Here is a 13312-nt window from a genome sequence, read left to right as displayed (position 1 = left end):
GCGCCGAAATACAGATCGCCTCATTCATGTCCAGCATTGGTAGTGATGACATCAATATATTCAACTCATTTTCGCTTACAAGCCAACAGGCAAACAACGTGGAGGCAATAAAAGCTAAATTTGAGGAATACTTCGCTCCCAAAATAAGTGTAACATTTGAACGTTATATATTTAATACGATGGCGCAAAACGAAAATGAGCCATTCGAAGAATTCTTTACGAAAATAAAAAACCAAGCAAAAAAATGTGCATTCGATAATCTGGAAGACTCCCTCGTGCGCGACAAAATTGTGGTAGGCATAAAAAACGACACAATCAGAGAAAAATTGTTAGCAGAAGATGACGTCACTTTACAGAACGCCATTAAAATTTGCAAAGCCAGCGAAATGGCAACTCAACAAATTAGAGAGCTACATAAGACGGAGGAAACAAAAGTCGAAGCTATAAAAAAATATCACACACGTAAAAGCAACCACAACGAAAACAAAACGTACACGAGAAACCAATCCAGGTATAATTGTGTTTGCTGCGGTGAAATACATCAAAGAGGAGAATGCAAAGCATATAATGTAAAATGCAAATATTGCGGAAAAAAGGGACATTTACCGCAATTGTGTATTCGCCGCAATAACAATAAAAACAACACCAATAAAAAAGTGAACACGCTGTACAAAGAAGACGAAAACAGTGATGACTACGATAGTGATTTACTTGTTTTCAGCATTAAGAAAAGAGCAACAAATAAAGATGATGCACTTAACTGGTATGAGCAAATATTAGTAAGTGGAAATAGTCTTAAATTCAAATTAGACTCCGCTGCTCAGTGTAATGTGATTCCGTTTAGCTCGCTTAATAGAAATTCTATAAAACACATTCATCCAGTAAACCAAAAACTAATAGCCTTCGGTGGCACCAAGCTCAACGTTCGTGGAGAAGTTTACCTGCCATGCGCTGTCAGGGAAAAAACAAACACATTAAAATTCCTCGTAGTGAATGACTTCGTTGGTTGCGAACCTATATTAGGTAAAGAAGACTGCGAGAAATTGGGTTTGTTAGCAAGAATAGACGAACTTAAAATAGACAATTCAATCTTCAATGGGCTAGGCAAACTCCAAAATTTTACTTATGACATAGACCTTGTCGAGAAACCTAAATTCGAACAATATGCTGCAAGAAAGATTCCGCACACTATAAAAACAATTGTTAAAGAAGAAATCGACAACATGGTTAAACTTGGCGTACTGAAAAAAAATGAGGGAGCTACTCCAGCCGTCACCCATGGTGGTGGTAAAACAAAAAGGTAAAATCCGCCTATGCATGGATCCAACGGACGTTAATACGAATATAAGAAGACGGTATCATCCACTGAACACAATCGAAGAAATTACCGCTAAAATAAAAGGTTCGCGTTTCTTTACAATTCTAGATTGCAAAAAAGGCTTTTGGCAATACCGGTATCAGAACGCACCAAACCGTACCTCACCATGGCAACACCATGGGGTTGTTATGGTCTACGGTTACGGTCCACTTGGGAGCGTTTTCGTGCGAACACACCTAATGACTAGTGATGGGACCAAAAAGTTGCGATGCAATAGTATCGAAACAAGAAAGGAAAAGACCGGCGATCACTAGCGGAACCGGCCGTAGGAACATCATTTTACTTGCGCAGTTAATCGGAAATTTTTATAAAACCAAAAAGGTTTATCGTAAAACTACTCCTATAAGGCGTTATACCAACGAGAAGATTTGTGATTTGCTTCAGCCTAAATTTTGGCGGCCCTGAGACCATACCAAAAGGATCGTATAGCATCTAGGACACAACTTCAACACCAAAGGCCTCAAGCTCACAGACTGCTTCATTAGCACTATTGCTTACCTCAACTGCACGTCCCCAACTATATTCAACTCAACGCAAAACACCCTCGCGTGCTGGGCATATTTCCAAGAGAGTATTGTGAAGAACCAAAGGGCTGCAACGAGGAACCGCAGGCCGATTCCTTAACCCAACTACCAAAGAATAAACCGGGAAATGCCCAGAAACTAGGAAGAGTCGATAGCGCAAAGTACCGACACAGTCCATTCCGACAAGCCTCGTTTTTACTCGTCTATTTCGGGGTGGTAATAAACCTTACAACGGTTGTGTGGTGGTGACACAAGCTCCACGTATAGAATATCCAGTTGAAGTAGGTCGGCGTTTCACAGTCACACCTAGTGAGGAAAGTTCTAGTGATTTCGATTCGGATTCGGACGGCACTAAACTAAATGGTGATGAGAACCCTTGTTATCCGAAGATAAACCCCTTTCTCTACGTTTACGGAGTACACTACCACCTTCGGAAAAGCGTCCGACACCACCTCCGCGTCAAGGGCCAGCAGTACGCTGCAGCGTAATACAACGAACGCCAAAATTACCAAGTCATCCAGATCCTAAAGGTCAGCACGAAGTTCTATCGCCACCAGGTTCACTCGATTACCTCGGACCAGAGCGCAACAACCACCAACAGTACCAACACAGCGCGCCCAAGACCGCGCGCCATAACCGACAACAGCGACACCTTCACCAGCAACAACAACATCACCAGTAACCACACCGGCAGAGGCCCATGGTACGTACTCTGGCGGCTATGTAAGCACCAGCAAAGTATAACCTTAGAGATAAATAGTTAAAAGAAACTTCTAAGCAGTACTTAGAGACTTTTATACAGCCCGGTTAACCCATTTAACAAGGGTCAATTTTGTTAGCTCTATAAATTTTATTCATAATAAGCCGTCTTTATCACGTGAATCGTGTTAGCGATCCATTTTTGGAGCTCAACCATAAATTGTTAGAAAAAAATTTGCGGCCGCAGCCATTGGTCGATTATGCACGAACTGGCTTAAAGATTTAAACTTTCTTTTCTTATATCATACAAATACAATGTATATATATATAATTTGAATTTCAAGCGTTTTGAGTTGCCTCTGCGCTTTTTGACAGCTGAGTTTGAAAGGTATGATATGACTTTTTTTCTGTTTATGGCGCAGGAACAGTAAGGTTGGCAAGGACCGCCCCAGCCGACAATGACTAGCCACTGTGCACCACCACATCATGCCGACCGCCTTCCTTACTGCTTCCAACGAAAATGCGAATCCATAACAGGGTAGATACTCATTCCAGCGGCTACCCTTCGGCTTGGCATCAGCCCCCGAAGTCTATCAATCTTTAATGTCAAACCTTCTCGAAAATTGTGAAAATACAGAAGTTTCAATGGATGACATCCTCGTGTATGCTAAATCGAAGAACGAACTGCAAAAACACACAAAAAAGGTACTCGACATATTGCAAACATCCGGTCTTAAATTAAACAAGGAAAAATGCAAATTCAACGTCAACACAGTTAAGTTTTTAGGGCATATTCTTTCCAGCTCCGGCGTTTCACCGGATCCAGAAAAGACAAAAGCTATAGAAAATTTAGAAACACCTAAAAACCAAAAACAACTACAAAGGATAATTGGAATGGCCACATACCTTGGAAAATTTATAAAAAACCTTTCAGAAATAACTTCGCCCTTTCGTAAGCTACTTCAAAAAAATGTAGCATCGTGTTGGACTATTGAACACGAAAACGCATTTGAGAAATTAAAAAAATCGATAGCCTCAATTCCCGTACTTAAATTCTACGACCCAAATCTAGATGTGACACATCAAGTGGACGCCAGCAAATTTAGTATAGGCGCAGCACTACTTCAAAACTGCCAACCAGTAGCGTACGCATCAAAAACATTAACTGCAACACAAGAAAGGGTTCAAAAAACCCATACACGCAGCATCGCCTCGGCTGCAAAAAATTATACTCAACGTTATTCCATATGATCCAAAGATAATATACAGGAAGGGTGCTGAGATAAAATTAGCAGACGCACTAAGCAGAGATTGCAAAAATGTTGAAAATAACAAACCAGAAGATGATGTTGAAGTTTTAGCAATTTCACAAGCAACACCAGCAACCGTCAGAAAGCTAATTATAGAAACTTCCAAAGACGCAGAGCTGCAATTATTAATTCACTTCATAACCTCCGGCTGGCCATCATCCATTAAGGACGTAAGTCAATCAGTGCGACCGTACTGGAACTTTCGCGAGGAGCTGACCGTGGAAGACAAAATCGTTAGAAAAGGAATGAAAAAAATTATACCGAAATCGATGCAGAAAGATATAATACGCAAGATTCATGAAGGACACTTAGGCATACAACGCTGCTTAAATCGTGGCCGGGCAGTCGTATTCTGGATTGGCGTGCAAAAGGATATACAAGACTTCATCGAACATTGCCGCATCTGTCAGTCACATCAGTCATCGAATGCAAAGGACCCATTATTGATGAAGAAAATTCCAACACTCCCATGGGAAATCGTTGCGACAGACCTTTTCACATTTCACGACAACACCTACCTACTAGTAGTAGACAGCTACTCCGGCTAACTAGACTTCGCAAAACTAAGTCACGCAACATCCGCAGAGGTGATAAGCACATTAAAGAACTGGTTTGCAACACACGGAATACCGGCAATACTGGAATCCGACAATGGACCGCAGTTCTCATCGAGGCAATTCGCCGAGTTCATTATGTTATGGGAGATCGAACACCAGACATCCAGTCCACATTATCCACGCTCGAATGGCTTGGCAAAGCGTTACGTACAAGTTGCAAAAAATATGCTGAAAAATTGTTACAAGGATAAATCCGACATACATTTAGCGCTTTTAAACTACAGAAATACTCCACGTAATGAAAGTCTGCTCTCCCCGAACCAACGTTTAATGAGAAGAGTGACGCGCTCAAGACTGCCCACAACCAGCGAAGCTCTAAAACCAGCAATTGTAAAAAACGTTCAGCGATCGATAGAAAAATCACGGTGCAATGTTAGCGCCCAGTTACACACAAAACGCAGCCCAAAAACGTATGCTCCTGGTGACCGAGTCAGAATAAAACGCGGTCATAGGGACTGGATAACCGGCATAGTCGAAAAAGCACATCACAGTGCTCCACGATCTCTAGTGGTCAGAACGGATGACGGAAAACTTCTAAGGCGAAATACGATTCACATTCATCCGACAAAATCTACGATTAAAACAGCACCGACGGTAGTAGTAAACCCCAGATCTGCTTCAAACTTCAGCACAAGCATATCATCGTCACAGCAACGTAAAGCAGCACCACCAGTGTCAACACAAAACCTACAAAGCGAATCGCCTACGGTAACACCCTCGCCCGCATCAGAATGCAAAGAAGCACAACCTATAGACAAGCAGAAAACTTCCAAATATGGGCGGTCTATTAAGCAAACAGAATTTTATAAAGCATAGAAAATAATGAAGTCAATTATAAGAGTACAAACATTTAGTACATGCACTTCGTAGAACGTTAAATTTGCGCAAACTCGCAATAAGTCAATTACACTGAAGTATAATTTCAATGAATTTTGCTATTTACTTATCAATTACATATTATTATTACATATTAACAAAAAAAATATATAAAACTGGAAAGATGTTACGTATATACCTACGCACATACATATATATATGTATTATCAATACATTAGTATACTCATTTGAATATTAAACAAGTAAAGAAGGTTAAGTTCGGGTGTAACCGAACATTTCATACTCAGTTGGGAGCTATGGTGACAACATAAGGGAAAATAACCATGTAGGAAAATGCACCGAGGGAAACCCTGGAATGTGTTTGTATGACATGTCTATCAAATGAAAGGCACTAAAGAATATTTTATGAGGGAGTGGGCCATAGTTATATAGGTGGACGCCATTTAGGGATATCGCCATAAAGGTGGATCAGGGTTGCCTCTAGAATTTGTTTGCACGATATGGGTATCAAATGAAAGGTGTTAATGAGTATTTTAAAAGTAAGAAATCCTTAGTTCCATAGGTGGACGCCGTTTCGAGATATCGCCATAAAGGTAGACCAGGGGTGACCCTAGAATTTGTTTGTACAATATGGGTATCAAAAGAAAGGTGTTAATGAGTATTATAAAGGGAGTGACCCTTAGTTCCATAGGTGGACGCCGTTTCGAGATATCGTCATAAAGGTGGACCAGGGGTGACCCTAGAATTTGTTTGTACGATATGGATATCAAATTAAAGGTATTAATGAGGGTTTTAAAAGGTAGTGGTGGTAGTTGTATAGGTGGTCGCCTTTTCAGAGATATCGCCATAAAGGTGGACCAGGGGTGACTCTAGAATGCGTTTGTACAATATGGGTATCAAACGAAAGGTGTTAATGAGTATTTTAAAAGGGAGTGGGCCTTAGGTCTATAGGTGGAAGCCGTTTCGAAATATCGCCATAAAGGTGGACCAGGGGTGACTCTAGAATGTGTTTGTACGATATGGTTATAAAATTAAAGGTATTAATGAGGGTTTTAAAAGGGAGTGGTGGTCGAGATATCGCCATAAAGGTGGACCAGGGGTGACTCTAGAATGCGTTTGTATAATATGGGTATCAAAAGAAAGGTGTTAATGAGTACTTTAAAAGGGAGTGGGCCTTAGTTCTATAGGTGGACGCCTTTTCGAGGTATCGCAACTTAGACTTTGTTTGTACGATATGGGTATCAAATGAAAGGTGTTAATGAGTATTTTTAAAAGGGAGTGGGTCTTCGTTCTATAGGTGGTCGCTTTCTCGAGATATCGCCATAAAGGTGGACCAGGGGTGACTCTAGAATATGTTTGTACGATATGGGTATCAAATGAAAGGTGCTAATGAGTATTTTAAAAGGGATCGGGGCTTAGTTCTATAGGTGGACGCCTTTTCGAGATATCGCCATAAAGGTGGACCAATGGTGACTCTAGAATGTGTTTGTACGATATTGGTATCCAATTAAAGGTATTAATGAGAGTTTTAAAAGGGAGTGGTGGTAGTTGTATATGTGAAGGCGTTTTCCAGATATCGACCAAACTGTGGACCGGGGTGACCCAGAACATCATCTGTTGGATACCGCTAATTTATTTATATATGTAATACCTGCCAAGATTTCAAGGGTTTTTTATTTCGCACTGCAGAACTTTTTCATTTTCTTGTACTTAATATGGTAGGTATCACAAGCATTTTACAAAGTTTTTTCTAAAGTTATATTTCGCGTCAATAAACCAATCCAATTGCCATGTTTCATCCCTTTTTTCGTATTTGGTATAGAATTATGGCATTTTTCGTAATTTTCGATATCGAAAAAGTAGGCGTCGTCATAGTCGGATTTCGTTCATTTTTTATACAAAGATAAAGTGAGTTCAGATAAGTACGTGAACTAAGTTCAGTAAAGATATGTCGATTTTTGCTCAAGTTATCGTGTTAAGGGCCATGCGGAAGGACAGACGGACCACTGTGTATAAAAACTGGGCGTGGCTTCAACCGATTTCGCCCATTTTCACAGAAAAGAGTTAGCGTCATAAAATCTATGCCCCTGCCAAATTTCAAAAGGATTGGTACATTTTTGTTCGACTTATGACATGAAAAGTATCCTAGACAAATTAAATGAAAAAGGGCGGAGCCACGCCCATTTTGAAATTTTCTTTTATTTTTGTATTTTGTTGCACCATATCATTACTGGAGTTGAATGTTGACATAATTTACTTATATACTGTAAAGATATTAAATTTTTTGTTAAAATTTTACTTAAAAAATTTTTTTTTTAAAGTGGGCGTGGTCCTTCTCCGATTTTGCTAATTTTTATTAGGCGTACATATAGTAATAGGAGTAACGTTCCTGCCAAATTTCATCATGATATCTTCAACGACTGCCAAATTACAGTCTGCAAAAATTTTAAATTACCTTCTTTTAAAAGTGGGCGGTGCCACGCCCATTGTCCAAAATTTTACTAATTTTCTATTCTGCGTCATAAGTTCAACCCACCTACGAAGTTTCATCGCTTTATCTGTCTTTGGTAATGAATTATCGGACTTTTTCGGTTTTTCGAAATTTTCGATATCGAAAAGTGGGCGTGGTTATAGTCCGATATCGTCCATTTTAAATATCGATCTGAGATGAGTGCTCAGGAACCTACATACCAAATTTCATCAAGATATCTCAAAATTTACTCAAGTTATCGTGTTAACGGGCAGACGGACGGACGGACATGGCTCAATCAAATTTTTTTTCCATCCTGATGATTTTGATATATGGAAGTCTATATCTATCTCGATTCCTTTATACCTGTACAACCAACCGTTATCCAATCAAACTTAATATACTCTGTGAGCTCTGCTCAACTGAGTATAATAAAGTTCAGTCTTCTCTCAACTATCGTTCGTTCATGACACCTTCCACCAGCCCCGCTGCTCAGCAAGCCACAACAAGTACCCGCTGTTGCTCGCGCCCACGGTGCCACCAACTCACACGGCTGCTCCCACTCATACCTACAATCTCCGTAGTAGAGTCGGGAGCAATACCGAGCATCAGCCCCTGTCCCCGTCTTCTTCCCCCTCTTTTCCGGCAGCAATTGTGTAGGTCAGGGAAAGAGACTCTTAGTCCCTACCTCCCTTTGCACCGTTTACCAGCACAGAATATATACGTTTGCGACATCCGCCCAATGCAGCTTCTGCCATGGACGGTGGCACTTTCCTAGATGTTCTGGTCTCCGCGACGGCAATCCCCCGACTGTTTTCAGTGCGCCATGTTGCCAGGCCGCATACCAAAATACACCGGGTACCCCAATGCCTACCCAAGGACGTCTAGTCCCAGGGCCTCAACAGCAATCGCGTTCTGGCCTTCCACAACCCAGGCGTAGTCACCCGTCACTTACTCCCCCCCCCCCCCCCCCCCCACCCTATGCACTTCAGAATTCTACAGTTAAACTGTACTGGATTAACTGGGAAGATCACGGAGATAGTCGTCTTCATGAAGCGGCACAACATCCGCATTTCTGCGATTCAAGAGACTAGACTCACAGCAAGATCTGCATTGCAGACCTGTTCTGGGTATAATGTCCACAGAACCACACAGAACACCACACTGTGCAATATCATATATTTGATCCCGACATCTACCGCAGCGACAGTGTCTTAGAACGTCAAGGATTATCTGTCCGGTCGGGCGATGCAAATCTAGAAATCATCAACATCTACATCCCTCCTGTCACCTGTTGCCCCAGTGGATACCGCCCTGATATCAGCGGCGTACTCAATGGAAACAATCGCATTATCTTAGGCGATTTCAATGCCCATCACGATCTATGGCATTCAAACTTGCAGGTGGACAGTAGGGGTGAGATGTTAGCGGATCAAATAGAAGAAACGACGTTCTGCACTATAAACGGAGACGCCCCCAAACGTATGGTAGGAAGCTGTCACAGTTCGCCGGATATTTCAATCGTGAGCGCAGAACTCGTGAACTGCGTCAACTGGCAGCCGATGATAACATTGGCATCCGACCACCTGCCTATACTTATTTCGCTCGAGCGTCCCGCCGACTTCATCGTCGCAGAAAAACGCACTTTCATTAACTTTAAAAAAGGAAAGTGGGACGAATACAAATCCTTTACAGACAACCGCTTTGCTGCCCTCCCTATCCCAACTGATGTCCGCCAAGAGGAGCGTGCTTTCCGCAAGGTCATTGATTTCGCCTCGGCTCTTTTCATTCCCGCCGGTAGAATTCCCGAAGTTCGGCCCACTTCCCGGCAGAGGCCGCAAGTTTAGCGAGAGAACTTGACCTTATAAGACAGCTCGATCCCGGAGAGCGCAGAACTCGTGAACTGCGTCAACTGGCAGCCGATGGTAACATTGGCATCCGACCACCTGCCTATGCTTATTTCATTCGAGCGTCCCGCCGACTTCATCGTCGCAGAAAAACGCACTTTCATTAACTTTAAAAAAGGAGAGGGACGAATACAAATCCTTTACAGACAACCGCTTTGCTGCCCTCCCTATCCCAACTGATGCCCGCCAAGAGGAGCGTGCTTTCCGCAAGGTCATTGATTTCGCCTCGGCTCGTTTCATTCCCGCCGGTAGAATTCCCGAAATTCGGCCCCACTTCCCGGCAGAGGCCGCAAGTTTAGCGAGAGAACTTGACCTTATAAGACAGCTCGATCCCGGTGAGCGCAGAACTCGTAAATTGCGTCAACTGGCAGCAGATGGTAACATTGGCATCCGACCACCTGCCTATACTTATTTCATTCGAGCGTCCCGCCGACTTCATCGTCGCAGAAAAACGCACTTTCATTAACTTTAAAAAAGGAAAGTGGGACGAATACAAATCCTTTACACCGCTTTGCTGCCCTCCCTCCCTATCCCGACTGATGCCTGCCAAGGGGAGCGTGCTTTCCGCAAGGTCATTGAATCCGCCTCAGCTCGTTTCATTCCCGCCGGTAGAATTCCCGAAATTCGGCTCCACTTCCCGGCGGAGGCCGCAAGTTTAGCGAGAGAACCTGACCTTATAAGACAGCTCCATCCCGGCGACACCCAAATAAGGGATATAAACCAACGCATCAGATTGCTTGTGGATGAACACAAGCGGGCGAAATGGGAGGAGCACCTAAGCGGTTGTAACCTCTTTGCCGGTGTAGGTAAACTTTGGTCCACTGTAAAGTCCCTATCGAATCCGTCTAGGCACAATGACAAAGTTTCCATCGCCTTTGGCGACAAAGTGCTGTCAGGTGCGAAAAAATGCGCGAGCGCTTTCTGCCGACAATATATAATGCATTCTATGGTCGACAAAGATAGACGGAGGCCAACAGACACGCACATAAACACGAATTCAGCGCGTCACCAATCACCATCACCGCTAAGGAGGTTGAGGATCCCATTGGTCGCGCTAAACCATCTAAAGCAGTGGGCCCAGACGGCATAGCCATGCCGATGCTTAAAAGCCTAGGGGAAAGAGGGTTTCAAATATTTAGCGCATGTCTTCAACCTGTCTCTTTCCACCTTTGTCATACCAGAGAAATGGAAAATGGCCAAGGTGGTTCCGCTACTAAAGCCTGGTAAAACAGCTAACATAGGACAGTCGTATCGTCCGATATCTCTTCTATCGCCAGTAGCAGACGCTTGATGCCAATTTGCTCCCTTATTTCCAAGCAAATTTGCAGCTAGCCTGTCATCAGCATGGCTTCAGAAAACACTACCACCGCGCTAAATGCCATTATCACACAGATAAAATGCGGTTTAAATCAAAACCCCCACCATAGAACAGTACTCGTAGCGCTAGACCTATCAAAAGCTTTTCATACGGTCAACTATGGCTCGTTACTGCAAGACCTGGAAGGGTCTACACTTCCCCCATGTTTTAAAAGGTGGTCCGCTAATTATCTGGGTGGCCGGCAGGCATCGGTGCAATTTAGAAACGAAACATCAAAACCAAGGAGAATTAAACAAGGGGTGCCACAGGGTGGTGTCCTATCCCCACTTTTGTTTAATTTCTACATATCTAAGCTACCTTCACCACCGGAAGGAGTCACATTCGTTTCCTGCCCACAGATCGATGAGCTATGCAATAGAATAAACGGCTACCTCCCTGATCTCTCCAGTCTTTTCGCCTCGCGAAACTTGGCACTATCACCGACTAAATCTTCCCCGACCTTATTTACAACATGGACGTCCCAAACGTCGACCATTTTGAACATCCACGTCGATGGCACTACGCTACCGACTGTCCTACACCCCAAAATCTTGGGTGTGACGTTTGATCAGGATCTACATTTTGGTGAGCACGCAGCCGCAATTGTTCCGAAAATCCAGAGCCGTAATAAAGTCCTCAAATCCCTTGCTGGCAGTACTTGGGGAAAAGACAAAGAAACGCTCATTACCACATACAAAGCAATTGGCCAGCCGTTTGCGTGCTACGCGTCCCCTATATGGTCGCCAAGCCTAAAAACTACCCACTGGAAGAAGCTATAGGCCTGCCAAAATACTGCGCTCAGAACCGCCACGGCTTGTCTTCTTATGTCCCCAGAACACCATCTACATAATGAGGCGAGAATACTCCCCATCAGGGAGAGAAATGAGATGCTAACCAAACAGTTCCTGTTGAATACCCAGAAACCTGGGCATCCCAACAGACATCTGAGCAAGCACCGCCTAGAGACTTAAGGAGTCATTTCCGTAAGCATTTTGAGGAAACACGGCAACTGAGAACTCAGCCGTATGAAGCAAGAAAAACACAAGCAGGTGCTTGGTGAACTCCACAAACAGGCGTCGGACCTTTATGCCGAGAATTGCCCGGTGAATCAGTACTCGGGGAACAGTACCCAAAACTTGCGTAAGAGGAACGCATACTCCCCAGGGAAACGCGAGTCACTCTGGCTCAACTTCGTTCTGGATACTGTGACAGGTTAAACTCTTACATATCCAGAATCAACCCCGACATACAAAATGTATGCCCCGCTTGCAATGTGCCCCCGCATGACACCAACCATCTCTTTAATTGTAATGTGGAACCAACGCCTCTAACGACCCTTTCATTATGGTCCACCCCTGTCGAAACAGCAAGTTTCCTTGGACTCCCGTTAGAGGATATTGATGACAATTTGTGATCGGTCGCGGCTGTTAGGTGGGGAAAAGCACTGCTACAACAACAACATCGTAAATGAAAAGACCAACTTTATATTAAGTCCCGTTTTTTTTTTTCAATATCAATATATTGTGGCAAATGTGTAATTGTACTAAGGCCACAGTAGACAGTAGACACCCAACAATCGAAATCCGCTCCGCCTAATATATAAATTTTATAAATTAGTAATAAATCAAAGAGAAGAAAATATGTTATTGAATAATTGCGACATCAGTAAGACCAATCAATCGCAATCAACAGTTAAATTTGTTTCAGTTAGGGGCGAAAGTAAGTTTTCATCATTTGGATCTGGGTTTCACTTATTTTATTAGCATTAGTAAGTTTTGATACTTACATTTCCCTTCTGTGAATTCCTTAACACAGCAACAATCAGCTCATGTTCCTCCACCTGCAAAATTAACTCATATTATTGAATTCGGTAAGATTAGATTGTAAATGTTTGCTTTAGTGTTTCAGTTAAGGGTGAAAGTTAATTGTTCATCATGGAAATAGATGTGTTTTTTCAGTGGAATACGTACCTATATACGTACATTAACCTGGGTCGATTTGTATGGACGAAAGTTAACCTATATCGCGCCATCGATTTGTCGATAAGATTTGGGCTCAGGAAAAAAAAGTTCCACTACGCATACCCAAAAAAATAATTTTTGAGCCTGCATTGCTAAAATAACCAAATATAAAATATTAACGCATTTTATTCATACCTTCATGTAAACTTCTTTTATATATATTTTATAGAACATCCCTAATGTAACACAACC

At 42.7% G+C, this 13312-nt stretch overlaps 1 protein-coding gene and 1 non-coding gene across 10 annotated transcripts in view; both read right to left on the bottom strand.

Annotated features, from left to right (window-relative positions):
* Window positions 1-13179, bottom strand: part of LOC137244138 (uncharacterized) — a 95221-nt gene extending 82042 nt beyond the window's left edge. For all 9 annotated transcript variants that reach the window (XR_010950800.1, XR_010950802.1, XR_010950801.1 and 6 more), the window contains exon 1: window positions 12886-13179. The gene's annotated coding sequence lies outside the window, so the exon portion shown is untranslated. The remainder of the gene's footprint in view (window positions 1-12885) is intronic.
* On the bottom strand, window positions 12756-12839 carry LOC137247367 (small nucleolar RNA Me28S-Gm1083). Its single transcript, XR_010951832.1, has one exon. It is a non-coding gene; the product is annotated as a small nucleolar RNA Me28S-Gm1083 (small nucleolar RNA).
* Window positions 13180-13312: the final 133 nt, after the last annotated feature.

This window comes from Eurosta solidaginis, chromosome 3, assembly GCF_040869045.1.
Source record: "Eurosta solidaginis isolate ZX-2024a chromosome 3, ASM4086904v1, whole genome shotgun sequence".
Lineage (NCBI taxonomy): Eukaryota > Metazoa > Arthropoda > Insecta > Diptera > Tephritidae > Eurosta > Eurosta solidaginis.
The sequence above is the reverse complement of the archived record's forward strand: the minus strand, read 5'-3'. Positions and strand labels throughout refer to the sequence as shown.